Below are 22,253 nucleotides of genomic sequence, written 5' to 3'. Positions count from 1 at the left end.
TGCAAGTAGATCACAGAGGATCCACTAACCCCCCTGACGCTCAGAGTCAAGGTGAATGGTGACCACTCAGCCACTATCCCTCTGAACAACTGGGCCCTGAGAGGGAGGGCAATGGAGCATCAGGGAGAAAATGAAGCTGAGAAGAGGCAAGTCAGAGGGGTCTGAATGAGACTGCTCCCTTCTCTCTCCACAGGGGAACACAGGGGGCCCCCTTGTGTGTAACAACGTGGCCCAGGGCATGGTTTCCTTTGGAAAAAAGAACAGGAAACTTCCACGTGTCTTCACCAGAATCTGGAGTTCTCTGCCCTGGATAAAAAGCACAATATTTCAGACTGCAGGGACAAGACTGAGGTGCCCCTAGGATTGATCCATCAACCTTCTCTGGGACAGAGGCCAGAACTGCACTGGTCAGAGCAGGGTGGAGGGGACGCTGACAGGGACTAAATAAACGTCCATCTCTAGAATGGAAATCATTGATTCCTCTATTTTTCACTAAAATGGCCAATAGCCTATAGCTTATTGAATAAATTTTTCTTCTATTTTTCAATAACCTCTAAATCTTCTATCTAAGAATGGACTCAAAAAATAACCTCATCTTTATAACATCCACCTTAGAGAAGGCTGGACTGGAAAGAAGAAGTGGTCTGCTGAATGTTTGCCCTTGAGGACTGTGCTTCGACTATGAGAAAATGTGTGTTGGGTAGATAAGTAATACATGTTCATCATACAAAGATAGTTAAAAGCAGAACATATCAATAAGAAAATTAAAATTACCAAGAATTCCACCACCCAGAGACCATCATCATTAATGCTTAAGCATGTTGACTTCTCCCCTTTTTCTGTCTTCATAAGATGCTTTTGCTTTAATAGAATTGGGATTGGGCTGTTTAGAACTCATAATGCCTTCCTTCCCATTACTCCTTAACCTGTGGTCACACTGATGAGAGTGTTGGGCTAATCTGTCTCCAAATGTTTGTAATTGTTAAGACCAGGGACATCAGAGCCATAGTTCACTGGACACAAGGCAGAGAATACCTGGTGGGTAGTAATTATTAGGACAGTCGGCATCCATTTCCCCATCATGTGGCAACAGTGACCTGCATTCCTGGGAGAATCTCCTCCCCAAAACACAGCCACTAGGATTTGGGTGGAACAGTCCCCACCTCAGGTCCAGGCATGCTAAATGACCCAAGCATAAACCAATCAGGATGCTCAATTCCAGTGAACCCAATAATTGTTTGTTTCGTTCTAACAAATATCAAGTTAAGACTTTGTTCAAAATGATGGGATAAGACAAGTTTTCTTTGTTGCAGAATATTTACATTTAAGGAGCTGTTTCCAAATATTCCAAAAATATAAGGCTGGACTGACGGCCCGATAGGAAGTGGGGTTACCATTTGGGGTGTTTGGTTATGTTGAGCTCTACACACCCTTAAGGCAGGTCCAGCCTCTGTCTCCCACCAACAAGCAGATCCCCACCACAGACCTTACCAACCTGTACACTAACCACAGATTCTCATCTACTCCAGCTGACCACCGTCTTCTTAAGGGCAGGAGCCACATCGCTCATCTCCCTGGACCTAGCTTGCTAAATAATTATTTACTACTTCATCAGTATAGAAAAAGAGCCAATGGCTGAGAAATGAAGACATTTATTGATTCAGTCACTGAGGGGCTTCTGCGGTCCAGCTCCTCTGCTGGCTGCAACTCAGGCTTCACCTCCTTGTACTTTCTTCTTACTTTCGCCTTGTGACTCAGCACTGGGAGTGGAATTGTGGTGACAGCGCTACTGTCATCTACCCCAAGCCAGAAAACTTCGACAAACCACTGTGCCCCATGACAAAGAAAAACAAGTGGTGGGCAGGTCTAGGAGTTCTGTGAGGTCCTGAGTCACACCCCCACCTTCCTCTCGGGGTCTGTGTGTCTGGAAGGAAGAAACACTAGCAGTTCTGACCTGGGCAGACCTTGAGAGAAGATGCAGCCACTCCTGTTCTTGTTGGCCTTTCTTCTGCCCCCCGAGTCTGCAATAGGTGAGTGACCATCCCCATTCCAGAGGCTTCAACCCATCTCCTAAAACGCTGTGTACTCCTGACCCTTCTGCCTAGCACAGTTAGGGTTTTCCTCAATTTCAGCCCAAGAAGTTTCTAGACCCCAGCTCCCATCCCAAACCTAAAGTGGACTAAAAAGCCCAATGCTGCATAGACACTCAACAAGCATGAGGAAGTGAGGGTGTTCACTAAAAGATTTAGTGTGTGAGCCTCCCTCTTATCACCTGGAAAGTGGGTTGATCGTAGAAGCCATTTGGCAGAGGATGTGAAGCTGCAGACGATAAGTAATTAAAATCCCTCACTCCAGCTCAGGAAATGGTACATCAGCCGAACCAGCTGCAGTGGTGGGACCTGTCCCTGGACCCAGCTAAAGAATCAGTTTCATTTTTTGGTACCCTCACCACCTCCCTCTGCCCAGGAGAGGCGCCCAGAGTGCAGCTGATCTCAGAAGGGGCTGAATGATTTGCATGCAGGGCACCATGTTTCTTTGCTTCTGCCAGAGGCCCAGGCACCCCATTTTCAGCCCCACTTCCCTCTTCCTTTCCAGGCCTTCCACTACTCCACACAGTTCCCCTCCCTCATGACAATTGTCTCCAATACCACCAGCATGATCCCCACCAAACTTCAGCCTAAAGCTCACTGAAGGCCATTCATTCATACAGCCAAAAACTGTTCACTGAGATCCTAGGAAGAGTTAGGCCCTAGGACATGAAGATTTTAGAAAATCCAATGCCCTAATCTCACAGACACATTATTAGATACGGGCACCAGCTGAGACGTTAGTAGAGGCTCAGAGGGGTCGGGAGACTCACTGAGACAGACCGAAGGCATCAGGGGAGCCCTGTACACGATCCTCTGGGCTCCACCATCGTGAAGACAGCTATTAACTCCTCCATGCATGGGCTGAAGTAGGACGGGGGCAATAAGAACTGTCACCCCTTTTCTCACAGTGGGTTCTGAGGCTTGACATTCAGAAAAGGTTATTCTGCTGCAAAGAGAACCTAGGAGGACTCTTCTCCCGTGTCTGCAGGATTCTGTAGTTCCCACTCTCAATCACTACCTTCCAGAGCCTTCCCTCCTGACCACAGCTGCTCTCAGAAAGCCCATCTTCCAGTCTTTTCTTTCAGAGGACGTCATCGGAGGACATGAGGCCAAGCCTCAACCCCGCCCCTACATGGCATTGGTTCAGTTTCTGCTTAAGGACAAAATGAACAGGTGCAGTGGTGTACTTAAGCCAAAGGATTCTTTCTGACAGATGCTCACTGCTGGGGAAGGTGAGGCGCCTCAGACAACTGACACCTCCTGAGACCCATACAGGGACCCCATTCTTCCTCCTTTCTCTTCCAGCCCACCGTCCCCCTAAATTCCATGGTGAATAGTTTCTCAGTTACACCTCTGTGGTGCTTAGCCCTGTGCAAGGGCCTAGTCTGAAGGCTGCTCATTATAAAAGGACAATCTTCTTCCCCAAAATATGTTCCTCCCTGGGCTTTAGAAAATTACCTTCTCTAACCCAACCACCATCACCAACACCCAAACAATTTGGCAGAGAGAGGAGCAGTTCAGTGGAAGGAGAGTAACTCCAGGAGCCCAGGAGGCCAGGGGTCCAGGCTGTGGGCACTGAGTTTCCTGTTTACAGGGCCTCTCTCTCCATTGGGGGCAGTTTCTCCCATAGCAAGGACCACGTGAAGCTTCAGAGGCTGAGATGCTCTTACAATGGACCCCAGCTTCACTCCAGTCCCATTTCCTTCCCTACCCTGGGTCAGCACTGAGCTCAGTCAACCTTCCTCGCTGGCTGCCCACCTTGCGCCAGTCCCCATTTTCCATGTGACTGCCCTGGCCAACAGCTCCTTTCCCTTCCAGCCCACCCTATTTTAAGCCAGCCTCTCTCTCGTCTCCCTAACAGATTTCCAAAAGCCCCATGTGAATTCTCTTCTATAGCTTGTCCCCATCATGCCTGGTCTGCCAGCCCACCTGCTGCCTGTCAGAGGAGCCAGTACCCACTTCCCACCTGAGCGGAGACAGTTCAGGTCCTCCATCCAGCCCAGCATCCCCCAGGGCCGCAGCCACCATGTCCTGTGGAGTCACTTGGCAACACCAGCTCCTTTCAGCCTGGCCTGACACCCCTGCTGGCAACCTGGGTTATGGCAGGTTTGTGACCTGAGGGTTCCAGGGTAGCGGGGATAGAAAGTATCACTTTGCCATCCATCAATACATCATTGTTCGTCTCTCTCTTTGTGCCAGGCACATAACAGGCTCTATCCCTGACATTGTGAAACTTACATGGAGGGGAAATTTCCTCTAAATTCCCTCACTCCTTCCTTTTCCCCCAGGCAGGTCAGTTTGTCAGATTCATTGATTTTCGGAACCCTCGAGAAATTTTGCCTTGAAAACAATTAAATTCTCTGTATTTTATCTCTGTTGCACATCACACTTTCACATGAGTGATCTTGTTTGATTCCAGAAGGTCAGTGTAAAATTGCAAGAGACTCGGAGACTCATAGGTCCTGAGGTTCCCAATCTGTGCTCAGTGGATTCCATGACAGGAGGGGAGGGAGGAAGGGAAGAGGACCCTGGGGCAGCCTTATTTTTATTTATTGACATGTGGAAGGCATGAGCCTCAGTCCAAAAACCTACAAAATGCCACATTTCAAGTGCAAGATCCTTCACTGTGATGAAAATAATAAGAATAACAAGAAGCTTTCACATCTTGAGGTTTATTGGGAAGGCATTCTGGTTTAACTGTGATTCAACCTAAAACTTGTTTTTCCCAGAGCAGCCTGACTTATGACCCACCAAACACGCATTGTACATCTGCTTCAAACATTTCCCCAAAGGAAAGAATGTACTCTTTAAAGACAGGGATGAATGTCTCCCTTTCTCTGATGCCAGTACCAGCACTTCTTTTAAATAAGATCTTCTTTGCAGAGGACCAAGGTCAAGTTGACCTGCTGAGTATGTGTTAAACTGCAGAAAAACATATCCTTGCTTCTTTGGGAAAATAAATCGTATTCTTGCCATGCTTCTTGCATGTTCTTGGTTGTGAAATGGTCTATAGCCATGAGGTGACCATGCTTCTCAGGAGAGCTTTCTTCCCTGGTGGAGACAGCACTTCTGGGATAGTCCTCAGCATTGGCTCAAAAAAAATCACTCTTTCTTTCTCATCTAAAGATTGGTTATTGACTATTTGCATAGATGATTGTGACCCAGACGACCTTATTTTAGGATGATGTATCCTTCAAACAGCACCACCAGTGAATTGGATGTGACAGAACACAACAAATTCACAAGAGCTGGACAAACACTGAATCAATTGAAACAAACATCGAAAAGATAAGCAGCTACATTGAAAAGCGTAACAAATCACACAGATAATAAAAGCAAATGAAAGCTTATTTTTCATTCAAGACTGTCCCCATGTCCATCTGCCAAGCCTCCCCTGGGGCTCACAGCCCCAAAGAAGCACAGGGGAGGGAAGAGCTGAATGCACATGTGGAGATGAGCAAGTGAATAGTAAAAGGTGCAGGAGCCAGTGGACAACTTCAGGTCACAGCAATAAAAAGGACAAGAAGCCACAACACTATAGAAATAGAGACTCCAGATAGTCAGCCATGAGAAGCTCACTAGAGCCCCAGGGTGAAAGCCAGAGCCTGGGAGACAGTAGCCAGAGACATCTGCCACCAGGGGCATGGGTGTGTGGCCTCGAAGGACAGTGCCTGGTGGGTCAGTTTCCCCTCACACCTGACAGGAGCACTTGACACAGTGTCACACACCTTAGGAAGAAAAACGATGACCTTATAATGACTATAGCATCAGGAAGACTGGGCGCCTTTTGATGGTACCTCTTTCCTTAAAATGGTTTCAATGTCAGTTTACATCTATTTCTCTCTTTAGATCTAGTGATTTTTATTTCTAGGACTTATTACTACACGAATCTAAAGTGTGTGTCTGTGTGTGTTATTCATAAAGATGTCCATACAGCATTTTTTAATAATATACCCCAAATTGGAATCCGTATTAATGTCTAAAACAGGGAAATGGTAAAATCTGTAACATGCACAATATAGATTCTGCAGCCCTTGACATCTGCATTATCCACTGCTTTAGAAAACTAGGCTAAGAACATTAATAGGAGAGTGATGAAAAAGCCAATCAATATTTGGAACAAAGTAAAAGCTCACAAATTGATCAATGCAGATTAATAATAATAATATTTGCTCATCTAATTGAGAAGGATTTACAAAACTAATGATACTTACATTCCACATAGACATTGGGAAAACGGCATTTTCATACCTGGCACACAAAAACCCTTTAAAAAAAAAGGAAAAACGCAGTCCTTGACGTAGCCATCAACCACACTGAGAAAAGTAGATAAGGGAAGCATCCTTACAGATTGTTACAAAAGTCAAATGTTCAAAACATGCCGATGTCCAGCACCAACTTGGGGATTTGTTTTTTAAAAGTTTCATACCATTGAAAACAGAGAAACTTTAAAATTTTTGAGGTAGAATTATTTTTTGCCACATGGAGAATGTTCTCCAGGTCTGTTTAAATCAAAAAAGTTAGCAGTATATACTACAATCAAATTTTTGCTTGTACACATATTTTCCTTGTAAGTTTTTTTCTTCCTACATATCCATTTTACTTATTTCCTATAATATTTTTATTATTTAAATAATTTCAAAGGCCATTTAAAATGAGATTCTAAAGTGATATTCACTAACAGAGTTCTAACAAAATGAGGGAAATGTTTATGTTGAATAGTGTATATTATAGGATTAAAAATTAAATATACTGTGATCACACCCATGTAAAAATAAACATAGAAAAAACCTAGACAGGAAAGCATCTGATAACAGTGGTCAATTGGGTGCTGAGATTAAGGCTGACATTTTTTTCTTCTATTTTCTAATTTATTCAATATATTAAATGGTATAATTATTAAAATCATTTTATTTTAAAAATATATGAATTTTTGAGGGCCAGCCCAGTGTCGCAGCAATTGTGGAAGAGGGTTTTGGGGACTATGTCCACCTCCACCAATTCCTATGTTTACCCAGGGCCCCAGAGCCAGCTGTTCAGTCTCAGAAGTGAGCTTTTCTGTCAGGAAACACTGAGGGTCTTGCATCTTTTTTCAAACCTTTCCCTTCCACATGCATGGTCTGCGTCCTTCTTTCCCACTAACTACTCTGAGGGGAAGATTGTATGCACATGTCATTGAATTTCCTATGTCACCTGTTCTTTCCTTCAAAGACAAACGCACAGGCCAATTCTTGGAATGAAAGTGTCTTGCTCCCAGCAGACACGTGTGATGGGAAGACAATGGCATGGGCACAGCCTTCTCCCAGCACTGACACTCCAGAATACATCACAGGTTCATCAGTAGAAACTTCTCAAGGAGCAACCAAAATGTCCTTCTGAGAGTGACATTAAGGCAGCCCTGAGGATGTCTGGAATGGCTCAGTAGTATACTGCTGTCCTACAAAGCCAAGAGCCACGGGATTGATTTCCGACTACAGCAGCATCAGAGCGAGGGTAGGGGAAGTGAGCCAGCATAACCCTTCACAGAAGATTTGCATTGTTAGTGCCCTAGGGGGCCCGGGAGGAGATGGGGAGCACATGACTATAGTGTCCCAACATCCCAGAGGAGAAAAAGGTTGTAACTGACAAAAATGTAATAAAACTGTCCCGAGTGGATGCAACCAGCTATGGATGTTGTGAGACATTTCACACTCTTGTTTGATCTAATGATGCATTATTTTATTAAAACAGAAAATAAAAACATTGAAAAACATATTTGTCTCTGTCTACTCTCATACACTCGATTCTCCCTGGACAACTTCTGGGAAAAAATTGGGAGGACAGTTAATTTTTAACAAAGGAGCCAAGAACATACAATGGAGAAAGGAAAGTCTCTTCCCCAAATGATGTTGGGAAAACTGGACAGCCGCATGCAAAAGAATGAAAGTAAACCATTATCTTCACCATACACAAAATTTAACTCAAAATGGATTAAAGATGTGCATGCAAACCTGAAACCATAAAACTTCTAGAAGAAACCATAGGCAGGACGATCTTTGACATGGATCTTCGTAGTATCTTTTTGAATATCGTATCTCCTCAGGCAAGGGAAATAATAGAAAAAATAAATAAATGGGTCTTCACCAGACTAAAAATCTTCTGCACAGCAAAGAAAACCATCAGCGAAATAAAAAGTCAACCCACCTGGGCGAAAATATTTGCAAATCATATATGTGACAGGGGTTAATTTGAAAAGTAAATAAAGAATTCATAGAACTCAACAACAAAAATACATCTCAGTGAAAAGATGGGCAGAGGACATGAACAGACATTTTCCAAAGATGATACACAGATGGCCAACAGGCACACGAAAAAAGATCTTCAACATCACTAATAATTAGGGAAATTCAAATCAAAATTACAGTGAGATATAACCTCATGTGCTTCAGAATGGTTATTATTAAAAAGACAAGAAATGATAAGTGGCAGAGAGGATACAGATTAAAGGGAACCCTCATACACTGCTGGTAGGAATGCCAACTGATGCAGCCACATGGAAAACAGAATGGAGATTCCTCAAATATGAAAAATAGAAACACTATATTAGCCAGTGACTCCACTTCTGGGTATTTATCCAAAGAACATGAAAACACCTATTCAAAAAGATAATGGAACCCTATGTTCATTGCAGCATTATTCACAATAAGCAAGACCTGGAAGCAACTTAAGCGCCCATCAGTGGATTAATGGATAAAGCAGATGTTTTAGAGGTATAGAACAGAATACCATTCAGCCATGAAAAAGAGGAAAGATTGCCATTCACGAAACGTGGGTGAAACTTGAGGGTATTTTGCTAAGCAAAATAAGTGAGACACAAAAAAACAAATACTGTACGATTTCACTCATATGTGGAAGATAAAAAAATAAACAAACACACAGATACAAAGAACAGATTGGTGATTACCAGAGGAGAAGCAGGTGGGCTGAGATGAAAAAGGGTAAAGGGGCACATATGTACGGTGACAGAAGGAAACTAGACTATTGGTGGTGAATACAATGCAGTCTGTACAGAAGCTGAAATAAAATGATGTGCATCCGAAATTTACAGATTGTTATAAACTGATTGTGACCTAAATAAAATAAAAATAACTGAATGAGTAAATATGAAGTGGCAGCACCCAGGGTCTCAGCAGGGTGGCCCGGGGCCAGAGGGCGAAGAAAGTGAGGCTTCCTCTTTGCTCTTTCATCTCCTTCATCTTATTCCTGGTGTCCTCACCACATCCCACCTCACGCCACACCTGTGTTTCTTTCACCCTTGCCCGTGACTTACTAAGTAGAAATGAATAAGGCATCCAGGAAACACATTCATTTAGGAAAACAGAAATTCCAAACCACTGACCTCTAATCTCAGAGACACAGGAAATAGAGGACATAGGCAGCCACCAGCTTTCATGAGTTGTTGGGAAATTATTGAAATGATGGGTTTAAGGTTCTGGGACACAAGCTTCCAGCACCAGTCCTGTTGCCCTGGGTTACAGTTTTTGCTACCAGCACTGACTCAGTTGTTGTAGGGGGTATGATGGTGTTGGCTGGGATGACTCATCGCCAGATCACTGGCAGTTGGGGAACAAGGCTCCTGGGCATATTGGGTGACAAAACCTATCACACCAGCATGAGAATGGAACTATGAATTCTGACCCCCAACTCCCACCCTTCTTTCCCGTCTTAGGGGCTAAAAGTCTGGCAGGAGGAAGCACCGGCAGCAAATCACTGGGCTGCATGCCTAGGAAGATGCAGCCACTCCTGCTCTTGGTGGCTTTCCTCATTCCCCCCAGAGTTGGGGCATGTGAGTGACTGTCCTCAACCTCAGAAACTTGACCTCTCTCATAGACCCTGGAAATAGACTGCGTGGGCACTTCCTACCTCAGGATCACTAGGCAAGTTTTTTAATTCACAGTCCCTCAAGTTCTTCACCATAAAATAGGAATCATTTCAGTCCCTACATCATACAGTTCCTATAACAGTGAAATTAGTTAGTGTACATAAAACTCTTGGAATGGCCGCTGGCATCTAGAACATTCTAAATAAATGTGCTATCTAAATTCATTCTGCCGCCCATGTGTCAGAGCCGAGGAGTAGAGACAACACCTGCAGGCCCATCAGCTCACATCTAGAATCCTCAGAGCAGTCCCATGCTGGTCATGAGCTGACCATTAGCTGGATTCAGAGGGATCTGGGAAGCTCTCTGAAGAAGGAAGTACCAGGGACTTCAGGAAGAGGCCACTCCAGAAGGCTCCCATCCAACAGCAGAGCTTCTCTTCTCAACAGGGGAGGCTGAAGCTGGCCACACCTGGAGCGAGGGTTCTTCTCCATCGGGGGAAATGGGAGGAGCTGAGTTCTGGGATGGGGAGTCAGCAGTGTTTCCTGAAGAACCCTGGAGTGCCCTCCCACTGTGTGGAGCAGACCCCTGGAGTCCTCAACTCCTCTTTCCTCTTCATCATCTCTCCTGCTTCCCAACTTCTAGCCTTTTTGGAGCACCAAGCTGATACCCACACTGCAGATTCTGAGAACACAGAGATAAGTACTGAATGCTTCCTTTCAGAGGAGATCATTGGTTACTAGAAGGCCAGGCACATTTCCATACCTACATGGCATATCTTCAGACCCAGACTCCAGTGGGTCCCGGCACTTGAGGGGTGTTCCTGGTGTGAGAAGACTTTGTGCTGACAGCAGCTTTCTGCTGGGGAACAGGAGGAACCAAGGAGCTTCCTGGGCAACCAGTCACACGGGCCATGAAGAGTTCATAAGAGGGGCCATCTGTAAGCAGGGTCCTAGCAATGAAGGTGTGAGAAAGAGACCAGGTAGGTCTGTGGGACAGGGAACAGGCCAGTGTAAATGAGGAGAAAAGAAGGGCACTATCAAAAAGAAGGAAGGGAGGAAACGGAAGGCATGCATTGGGGCTGAAAATATGAATTTAAGCTATCTATCAAATTATTCTGGGGGAAGTAAAACTCAGGGTTCCTCTGTCCCCCATCATCCCTAGCTCAGGGCTTTGAGGAGCAGAAGGCACAGACAGCTCAGCCACAGAGCCCCCCTGCCCCCTCAATTCCCTCAGCTACAGTCTCACCACCCTGGGTTGTCCTCCTGCCCTGCAGAGCTGGTGGACCGAGCTCCTGTGCCTCACACTTACCTCTAGGCCTCCTTTCCTTTGCAGCCCTATAAATGTCATCCTGGGCGCCCACAACATCAGGACGCTGGAGAGCACCCAGCAGCGCACATCTGTGCTCAGAGCCACCTGCTATGCTGACTATGATCAGCAGAACAACCTGAATGACCTTCTGGCTCCCCAGCCCAGCTGGCTTTCTCCCAGCGTAGAGGCTCCACCCTGTCTTGGGACCATGGAGGAGAAAGGATGTGCAGAGTCCAGGTAGTGGTGCGGGCAGTGGATGAGTTCTGCCCAGGCATCCTTGAGGGCCTGCACTCTTCCTGCCAGCTGGAGAATAGACCAGACTGAACTGAGTCATGAGGCTAGTGCTCTGCCTTGGACCCAGAACAGGCTGAGTCCTGAGGTCAAGTGCACTGTGGTGGGCTAGGGCCTATTTGGCCTGTACGATAGAACAGACATAGTCCAGGATGTGCGGCTGAGAGTGCAGAGGGATCAGGAGTGCAGGGACCACTTCAATTTCTACACCCACTGAACGCAGATTCATGTGGGGAACCTGAAGAAGAGGACATCCACCTTCCTGGTAAGACCCTGGGCATCAGCCAATACGGCCCCAAACAGATGGGCCTTGGCGGGACTGACCAGTTGAGGCATACTACATCCCACCAGCCTCAGTCGGGGCCCAAACCTGAGTGACATGGGGACTTTTTCTGAAGAATTTAATCTCTGGTGGAGTCGGGGAGAAGAAGACACACAACGTACACATGTGCAGCTTTGTCCTGGGGAAGAGGAAGTTATCCTGTCTTGGGTTGAGATAGCTTGAGTAACCACAATCAGGACTGAAGCCTAGGGATGGAAAGATCCAGAAGCTTGACTTCTACACCTCCGCCACCCTCCCATCTCACACACACGCCACAGTGAAGAAGCCCACCTGTCCATATCTTCTCTGAGGGCTGAGCCTTAGAGCAGAAGGAGTGGGGAGGCCTGACTTCATGTCCCTTGCTCCATCACACACAGGGAGACACTGGAGGCCTCTTGGTGCGTCACCAGGAAGCCCACCCAGGGCATCGTATGCTATGGAAATAATATGGGGATTCCTCCAGCAGTCTTCACCAGGGTTTCCAGCTTCCTGCCCCGGATAAGGAGAACAATGAGATGCCACAAACAGTGAGGTCAGACTGAGAAACCCTGTGACTCACTCTTCTTCTCTGGGCCAGCTCAAGGGGGGTTCCTAGAGCTTTAATCAATGACCACATCTAGAGTGGAATTACCCTGTTTCTTATTTGTTCAGTCAACATCATTCAGTATACAACACACGTACTCCAGGACTGAGTCTGAGCAAATCCAGGAAAATGGGGTCTCTTCCTCATGAAAAATGAATCCTCCCCAATTTCTTGAGGATCAGGATGAACTTCTTTCCTCCTTCAAGCCATCCATTCCCTCATCTCCCCTCCCCCCATGGCCTTGGGAAGGGATGGAAGGACATCTTTCTCCCAGGACCAGGCTCTCTCCTTTCCACCCTACCAGAGACCCCCTAATAGATATCAAAGTACAATGCACCTTCCGTATCCCCCACGGACTCAACCCATGGGAATCGAAAAGCCTACAATCATTGTGATGTATTCCCCAAACAATAACTGACGTATTATCAGCTATAGTGTTTGATTGTATTAGGTATTGTAAGTAATCTAGAGATAATTTAAAACGTACAGAATGGAGGACACCCATAGGTTATACGCAAATACTTTGTCATTTTATACCAGGAATTGGACATCTGCAGACTTTGATTCCACAGGGTTCCTGGAACAAATTCCCCTTGCATACTGAGGGACGACTGTATGCTCTAAAACTCTGTGCCATTGGTGTGTGTGGGACAGGTAGAACAAAGGACAGACTGAAATGCCGTACAAGGCCTAATTTAATACGTGGTACAGAAGGCATCCCAAATCACTGGGACACAACAAATTTAATAGATGGCGTCAGAACAACTAGGTAGTTATTTGGGAAAAAAGAGAAAATTAGATCCACTCCTCACAGCAGAATCTACAGTAAATCTCAAATGGATCAGCGATCTAAATGGAAAAGACACATACAAGTACTACAAGAAATAAGAAAGATTTGCTTGCTTAAAAATGGCTAACAAACACCCATGTTCACAGCAGCACTGTTCACAGTGGCCAAGAGATGGAAGCAACCCACGTGTCCATCACAGCCAGAGTCCTTCTTCTCACCAGTTCGCCACACCAACCCTCATGGTACTGTGGACCAATGTTCTCATTTCAGTGTGAGGGGTGTCTGCTTCTTGTGTTGATGCACTGAAGTTATACAAAACTCCACACAAAATGTTGACTAAAATAACATAAATTTTACAGTAAAGATTAGGTCATATTCAAAGAAGTGATTCCTGAAGTCACATAATGTAATCGTGGTATAAATACCTTCCAGAGGTAACCATGCAGAATGAGGTGGCAGATTTTTCTACCTCCAGCAAAATGTAAATTACTCTTGCAGTCTATACAGAAACTGATCGCTAATAATGTACAACTGAAATTACACAACATTATAAACCATATCACCTCAAAAAAATAATTGGGAGAAAAGGTTTTACTCACTGCAGTGAGACATTTAGCATCTGAACTTTTGTAATTTCCATGACCTTAAACGGAATAATCATTGAGGACACATTTTGTCAAATCCAAGTGACCACACGCAGAAACGCTCTGGTAAATGTAACCAATATTTTATGGGCCCTGTTTATCAAAAAGTCACTAGTCCAATATTCAATGTTGGCCATTTATCAACAAAATTTAATCAAGAATACGTCTTTGACAATACTCAGTCAGTCTCTATATTTGCTACCATCTATCCACAGAAATTCTCCTTTACGAGCATGCTTTGGAGGATAACAGTCTCATTATTAAATGTTTGCATTGGTAAATGAAAAGAATACTTGATGGCAGGGAGGGGGGAGGAGAGAGCAGTGGAAGAGTCCCCCACCCAGCCCTTCTTCTCTGCAACATCTACTCAGAGCCCAGCGCACCGCCCAGTCTCAGGACTCAGTCCCCAGGAGACGCCCAGGCAGACAAGTCTCAGTTCCATGTTTTCTTGCCTGTCAGCACTTCCCAGGCAGCTCTCTGCCTCCAGCTGCTCTGCTGAAAATTTTTCCACCCCTCACGGTGCTCACCTTCAGGAGACAATTCCTTCCTGACCATTCCAGAAGCCAGAGCCCACCACCTTCCACAGCTCTTCACTCCTCTTTATTAAGGACATCTCAGCAGCAGAACTTTGGAATTAGTGTTCTGCACACTGAACTCTCGTGCAAAGGACACTATTCCTCCTACTCTCTTTCTCCAGGTGCAGACTCTGTGCATTTGAGTCACTTTTGACTTGAGTGGGAACTCGTGAAACCATGATAAGCTCATGCTTAGTAACCTCATTTAACTAAAGCAATCTGCAGGGGACTCATGCTGAACTCAAGCACATTTTTTGTCTACCCCCCTCTAAAGCTCCCCTTCTAATCTCTCTTTATCTTCCTCCCACTCTCTTTAACACCTAATCTCCACTTCCTCCCCTGTCTCCATGCTGCGCCCCCACACCCAGGATTCTCCCATTGTCTGAAACTACAAAGAAGTTGATGGAGCTGGGGGCTGTCACCTAGCATGTTACAGATGAGACCAGTGCTTGGCATTTTTGCAAGAATATTGTAAACGGGCTCAGGATCTCTATGAGTGAAAAACTAAAAGGAAAAGATTGTGTCTAGTTATGATATTGTAGAAAGTATGCAGCTAACCACACATGAAAGGCAATGTGGGGTGATATTCAGGCTCTTTGACCACCCAGAATTCAACCAAGGTAGGGAATATCACGTCTGACTCAGGCAAGAGTTCCCCAAAACCCTATTTATTCCTTCTGAGAGTCCAGTATTTCCTCCTTGTGAATGTGGTCAGGCTGACTCAACAACTGCCTAAGAATGTGGCTCTCACAGCACCTGCAGCACTTGCAGAGAGGCTGTCTCTGTGACCCATCCTTGTCTCAGTCCTACCAAGGAATTTGCTGAACCCCAGAGCTATTGTTGGAAACAATTTACTGAAAGGACAGAAATGAAAAATCTCCAAAGGGAAATGGTGAGTCTCTCCATTTCCTGGTCTGTTCACTTGAACCAGGACTCTGATATAGTATTAGGATGGCACATGATTCTGGTGGAGGGAAAGCTGAAAATGGGGGATATAACTTTCCATTCTCCAAAGCTAAGAGTACTTATCTTTCCCAACAGCTATTGTCTGCATCAAGAATAGAAGAGCTTACTAATAGTTTCCCAGCTGTCAACTTCACCTTGTCCTTCTACTGCTGAGCCACTCAGCTCTACCAGGACAAATACCCAGAACCTGACTGAGCCATCAGAGTGTTGCCTCTCCACTGCTCCAATAGCCCAGATGGAGACTGGCTCCCACCCAGGCCCCTCCTGCCCATTTCCCCATCTCACTCTGATTTCCCATCCCTCATTATTCTGAGAGCTCAAGGCCTTAGGAAGTTAAATCCGTGCAGGAGTTCAGAAACCCATGTGGCCATCTCCCACATACATGCAAGCCAAAGCAAACTTGTGTATTATTCACTCCTGCATCAAACAAACCTTTATGGGTATTTCTTATGTATCCAACTCAGGATGTAAGAGAAAGGTGCCACTGTATTCTGCCCAATCTGCCCAAAATATTCATGTCTTAGAGACTAGCCTCATCCGGGAAGGGAGCAGGACACAGAGATCTCAGATACTCAACTACAAAGAAATAAGGAGCATAGGCAAGAGAAAGTGTTTTCCAGGTCTTCTGGACAGTCTACCTTAAAGACAGAACCTTTCCTTGTAAGATGTATTCTGAAGCATGCTTGAAACAGGGCAGAGTTGAGCTCCTCATCACAACATGAAGAAATGGAGAACTAAGGAAGGAGCTGGGCCATGCCACAAGGCTGCCATGCTGCCCACAGAAGCCGGGAGCCCCAGCTCAGTGGGTAGCCGTCTTGACAAAGGGCTCCATTCCCCACCATGTCCACCTCCACAGACTGTCCCAGGCTAACTAAATATCTTGTCTTCTAGCTACCCGACCTGTCCTCTGATTTGTAGAATTCTCCTCAGAAACCAAGGCCTGTGCCTCCTAGACCCAGGCTCAAGTTGAGCTTTCTCACACCTCATGCCAAGTTAACCTGTCAGGTTGTGACAAGTGGAGAATGATCCCATCCTGCACCCTTCTGAGCAGCTCCACTTAGGTTCAGGATTAGGGACGTGGTTTCTGGAGGCAATGCTGTTTATATTCCCCCTATGCGGGACAATGATGTGTGTAGAAAGGGCAGAGGAGTAGAGCCCAGGGGGAGACAGTCAGTCATCATTGGGGCTGTTCTTTCTTTGGAACCAAGAACAGAAGCCCTCACTAGGCTTCAAGCACCTCTCAGTTGTCCCTGATGACATCAATACCCCATTCAGATGAAGAAATGTCCTTCTCATCTCTCTCTTTATCTTCCAATATATCCAAAAGTGTGGAGAGCCAGGCCTCTCTATCCCACCTGAACACATTCAGAAGTTCGAGGAATCTTGACTTTCTCCTGGTGGTCTGGGGCAGAAGGATGAATTCAGGCAGGTTTGTGTGCCATCGCTTCCCCACTGCCCAGCTCTTCCTCTGTCCCGTCCACTTTTCTTCCAATCTCTGCTTTCCTATAGTTGGCGTACTGCCTATTAATGTCCACTTGATAAATAAGGGGTAAGGCTTAAGATGAGAGCATATAAATTCAAGAATTTACATAAGAATCGATCACAAATTTATGGTGATGTGAAGTAGAATGGTGGTTCCCTGGCAATAGGGGGAGAGGGCAAAGGGAACTTACTGTTTCATGGCTTCAGAGTTTTCATGTGGGAAGAGGAAAAAATTTCAGAGACGCATAGTCATGATGGTTGCAAAACAATGTGAATATACTTTATGTCCCTGACGTGTCCCCTTAAAAATGGATACAAGCTAAATTTTACGTTATGTATATTTAACCACAATTTAAAAACTAATAGTAAAAAAAAAAAAATCTCTTGTAAGACAAAAGGAATAAAGTTCTGATGGTAGAAGAAGCTATTTGCAGAAAGTGGGTAGAGACCTCCTCTGCATGTTCATGGCATTGTTAGAGCTACATTATCCTCTGAGCTCTCCGGGTTCTAGGTTAAGCAGAAGAGGCATCATGTCTGGCTGATGTCACAGACTCAGAAGCATCTCCATCCCAGCATATCTCCCCTGCTAACATGACATAGAAGTAGCAGCTGTGGGTGAGAATAAATCACATATGTGGTCTGAAGGGAGGGCTGGGCTGGAAATGAGACCATGAGATCTAGGGTAGAAAGGAAGGAGGAACTGGGGAAATCTTGCCCAATCTTCTATGGTACTTTATCATCCTTGGAGATCTCTGAGCTTCTTGGGTGTGTACATTAATATTTTTGGTTTGTTTGGGGGTTGTGTCACCAACCTGAGAAACTTTCAAGCATTATTTCTTCAGATATGTTTTTCTGCTCCTTTCTCTCTCTCTCCTCTCCTTCTGGGACTCCCATTATACGTATATTGAATGCAGTATCTCACACATCGCAGACACTCTGTTCATTTCCATTCTCCGTTTTCTCTTTCTGTTCACTGAAAAGTTCTAAAGCAATTACAAATTCAGTAAGGAGAGCCTCAGGACAGCAGCCAAGCTTCTCTCCAGACACAGTGGCTAAGCACAGGCACAGGTGCCTTCTGCCCTTGGTCAGAGCAGCAGAGTCACGGTCAGCTAGGTGTGGGTCAGATGAGACAGGGGGCAAAGAGGGGCAGAAGATAGCAGAAAGAGGCAACTGCCTGCCAATATGATCTGAATCCACTTCTCACCCTGAGAGAATAGGGGTCTGAGCCATTTTTAGGGTGGATATGTAGCCCTACGTATTATGCCAACAGCTCAGAGGTAAGTTATCATCTCTCAGAAAATTGTGGTAGCACAGCCAACTGTACAAGAAACTGTCACTGACTAGTTACCCCCAGGAACTCAAGGGTGGCTTTGCATATTTGAACAGTTTTTCCAAATTGTTCTTTTTCCCTTTCTTATGTTAAGGAGATGCAATCACCAGCTGCCCTGAACAAGACCAAGCCTCACCAGAGAGCTATCCTAGAACCTTTTCCTTATTTTTAATGCTGAGATGTCTCCAGGAGGAGCAAAGGCCTTATAACCACAACCTGCAGTGTATTTGGAAGCATATTTTCCATCTGAGCCTGCACAAATGAATACCCACCTCTCCCTTTTGAATATTAATTCCCCATCTGAAAGAAATGCCCCTTCTTCCATTTATTCAAGGATGCCATGACTCTGGAAATGACTCCTCATGGTCTCCTATTTGCCGCTAATATATGTTACTCTGTTACATAACTAATTCTCGTGGAGATATTGATTTAACTTGCCAGGGGGGAACCCTCTTCTGTTTCTGTAAAAGAACCAGTTATGGGAATTGTGAAAACTCTCATGCTTTTATGTTTAAAAATGCACTCAAATGATAAAACCTGCTTTGGGCCAAAATTACATTCTATCATCTTTGATTTTCTATGCTTCCAAAACTTCATAGAGGTTCTTTAGTAGATAATTCATAACCAAATATGTTTACACACATTTGATGAATAAATCACTACAATATTGTTGAATATACTTGTGGCTTCCAAATTGAGGGTGGGGAGGAGGCATCAGTCATCAAGGTAGGAGAACAGTGATATCTATCCCCTGTAAGCAACAACCAAGTCTGGAACAGAGAATGAAAATGAGAAGATAGTTGACATGTTCTTCCTTCTGGGTAAATACTGATCCAACAGATGCAAAAGCAGCATAAGCATTATACCCAGTTTGAGATAAGACTTTGGAAGTCTTCAGATATCTATAGCAAATATAGAAGAACAATGATTTTAACTGTCAGGCTGATGGCTTGTATTCTTAGTAGTATCATTCCTCGAGACTTCTGAGATCCAAAAGCTGACAGCCCTCAAGCTCCTGTGCGAAGTGAATTATGAGAGCATCCATGCCAGGCTCCTCAAAACAGACAGGGATCTTCGGGGCTGAATCTCTGCCTACATCATGGTCTTCACTGGGGCACCAGGTTACCTGCGCCAAGTGGGACAAGAGTGACCAAGAAAACTCAGAATGAGTGGCAAAGCTTTGTTTTTTCTGTTTAAGTCCCTATCTGCATGTCCTCAACTACTTCAACTCTGGGGTCTTTTAAATCTTTGAAATATCAAGAAGTTGAGAACAACATTAGCTTTATCAGGGCAACCTGGGACTACACAGGGAGCTCAAGTGCATTTCTTGTCAAACCCCTCCTCACAAACTTTCCTATTCAGTCATTACCTTCTCTTCCCGGTACTCTCATCAATGCCCTATCTACACTTCATCCCTAATCTTTGCTCTTCACCCCACCCCCCCAAATGCTTGCTGTTGCCTGTAACTACAGAGAAGTTGATGGATGACTAGGCTCTTGCCTACTGTGTTCTAGGAGAGACCAGTGCTTAGTACTTTGGCTTTTATACCAAAAATAAAAATAAAATAAAACCCTTATGCTATCGCAAAAATGGAGCACTACAAAGAGTAGGATTGCACAGTTGCATGCTATTTTAGGAAGTAGACAGTTGCCTAAACACAAATTTAAGGCATGGTGGGATCGTATTCATGTTCTTGGAGAATCGCACTTAGGGAAAGGGACACCATTTTGGGCTAATGCCAAAGCTACTCAAAACCTTCATCTCCATTCAAAGTGTCCAGTACTTTCTCCTGGTAAATGTGCTCATGCTACCAATAGCCTAATAATGTGATTGTTGCAAAACTCTCACCACACAACCCCTTTTCTGTGATGGGAAGAGGGATTAGATTCTTGTGAATCAATAGAACTGGGAGGAAATCGATAGTCACTGAGCCAGTCCCTTCTTCCTTCACCTCTAGGATTGAAAAACTATGGAATGAGAAGGCACACACCACTTTAGACCTGATCAGCCTTTTGGAGAACATGCTGCTGCTCTGTTCTTGTTGAACAATCTCCTGCCCTCCAAGGCTGAAGGAGTTAAGTGCCCCTGTAGATCCTCAGAAGTCTGGCTTATTCTAACACAAGACACTTCCACAGTTCCCAGTGAGGCTGTCATTATGATCCTGCCTTGCCTCAAGCCATTCCCAGAAATTTGCTGATCCCCAGACCTGTCACTGGATATGCACTGTGGAGAAATTACAGAAAAGAAAACTTCTCACAAGGAGCCTTGGTGAGTCCTCTCCCTTGCAAGGGTCACATCCTTGTCACTTGATAAATGGCTCTGTATTAGGATAGCACGTGATTCTGGTGGAAGGGAAAGCTGAAAATGAGTGCTGTAACTTCCCATCCTCCAAAGCTTCGAGTGGTTATCTCTCCCAGGAGCTATTGTCCGGATCCAGAATAGAAGAGCTAGCAAATAGTCAGTTTCCTAGGTGTCACTTTCATCTTTTCTCCATTCTTCTGAGCCACTCAGCTCTCCCAGGGCAGATATCGAGAACCTAATTAAGCCATCAGAGTGTTGACCCACTGCTGCCCCCACCAGCCTAGTGGACACTGGCTGCCACGCAGGCCCCTCCAGCCCATTTCCCCATCTCCCTCTGATTTCCTGTCATTTGTATTCTGCCCTCTGTGTGCCTTAGAAAGATAAAACTGCTGGAGTTCAGAGTGCATCAAAACCACTCCCCCTCACCTTCTAACCAAAGCAGATTTGAGGACTGTTCATTCATGTACCCAGCAAGCATTTATGGGATGTGTACTATGTGCTGGGCCCAGAGGGGGAAGAAAGAAACCAGAGTATTTGGCTCCAAGAGAACAAAATATTCAGATCTAAGACCAGACCCATCCTGGAAGTAAGTAGGTTACAGGGGTCTGAGGAGCTTGGGGACAAATTCATGAGGCTAGGTCAGACAGAATAATTTCCAGGTCTTCTAAGACTGTCCACTTAACAGGTTTATGAAGTGTGTTTCCTCCAGAACAAGGGCTGAGCTCCCTATCTCCACAGGAAGAAACAGAGACATAAGCCAGGAAACAAGTCCTGCTGCAAGCCCGCCAGCTGCCCTCTGAAGCCTGCAGCCGCATCTCATTGTGTTGGGTCCCTGAGGGCACTCCAACCACCCCAGCCTCTGAACATCCCATGGGTTTAGGCCACCAGGCAGTGTCCGGCCCCTATTTGCCATGAACACAGAGATCCAAGGCAATTTTTTATTTCAGGGAAGATCAGATGGAGCAGAGGCCAGAGCACACTGCCAGCCCCACATGGCGTCTCTCTCTTCCTATAATAACACAGATGGTGGGAGTAGATGTGGGGGGGCCATAATATGAGACAACTTTGCACTGACAGTAGCCCACTGCAATGGAAGGTGAGGAGCACAAATGAGTCCTTGTCTTCCTGGGATTCCACGGTAGCATCTCAAGGCCTGGAACTCAGCAGAGTCACTGAGCACACAGAGCCAATGACCAATCAGAGGAGCAACCTGATCTGCTGAGACCAGGACACAGTGAGTGTGGGACTCAGGGGTGGACTCTGTGGAGAGACATCTGGATGGAAAACAGGCTGCTGAAGAACCAGGCTGGGTCACTGATGCACAGAAAAGAAAGGCAACACTGTCCACTTTTCCCTTCTTCCCTATCTGACTCAGCTGCAGGTGTGCCTTGGGCTGGAATTTCAACCTGCCTTTCAGAGACTGACCTGTAGCTCCTGTGGCTTACCCAATCCACCTTTTCTTGAGAGAAAAATAAGTCTCATCCTGGTGGCTCACAATATCAGAAAAATGGAAAACAGCCAGCAGGTCATTCTTCTGCTAATAGCCCTCATTCATAAGGATTCCAAGAATAATTCAAAAGTCAATGACATCATGTTCCTGAAGGTATCATATTGCTGAATTTCAGATGCACTCAGTTCACGAGGGGGAAAACAGCTCTTTCAGGGTCTCAGTCCCCTGCTCTCATCCAAACTCTCTGCTCTCCTGGGCCT

The sequence above is a fragment of the Equus caballus genome, chromosome 1, assembly GCF_041296265.1.
Source record: "Equus caballus isolate H_3958 breed thoroughbred chromosome 1, TB-T2T, whole genome shotgun sequence".
Lineage (NCBI taxonomy): Eukaryota > Metazoa > Chordata > Mammalia > Perissodactyla > Equidae > Equus > Equus caballus.
This window is presented reverse-complemented; position numbering follows the sequence as displayed.